A 747-nucleotide genomic window follows, 5' to 3' on the forward strand; every position below is an offset into this window, starting at 1 on the left:
ATCAACTCTCCACGGCGTCTGTTACTGTAGCAACAGCAAAATGTCAACACTTGTAAAGTTAGATCCTCCCTCGCTCCAATGCAAGTTGCTCATGAAATACAAAAAGAAAGAGAAGAAAATGTCGGGCGACTCAGTGGTTCACACTGTCGCCTCAAGAAAGTCAATGTTTCGAGTCCCGGCTGGGTGAGTTGGCATTTCTGTGTGGAGTTTGCATGTTCTTCCCGTGTTCGTTTCGTTTTCCTCCGGTAACTCCGGTTTCCCCCACAGTCTAAAGACATAAGTGAATTGAATAAATGAAATTAGCTGTAGTGTATGTGTGTGTAAATGAGTGTATATGGATGTTTCTCAGTGCTGGGCTGCAGCTAGAAGGGCATACGCTTGTGTAAAACATGTGCTAGATGAGTTAGTGGTTCATTCCGCTGTGGCGACACCTGATAAATAAAGGGACTATGCCAAAGGAAAATGAATAAATAAATCAAAGAACATGTCAAGTAAAGAGCCAGAGTTTGCGAAAGCCAAACAGCATTATACTGATTTAAAGAACAGAACAATAAATAAATAAAGCAAGAAATTAACGTAAATAATTAACAAAAACATTAAAGCATTTTTTTTTTGGATGAATAAATAAATCAAATGAAAAAGAATCGAATGAACTCAATTCAAACTAAAACCTTAAAATATCCACAAAGGAATGTTATTAAAAAGATAAAAATGTAATTGAATTACAATTTTATTACAAATTAATCA

The sequence above is a fragment of the Danio aesculapii genome, chromosome 18, assembly GCF_903798145.1.
Source record: "Danio aesculapii chromosome 18, fDanAes4.1, whole genome shotgun sequence".
Classification (NCBI taxonomy): Eukaryota; Metazoa; Chordata; class Actinopteri; order Cypriniformes; family Danionidae; genus Danio; species Danio aesculapii.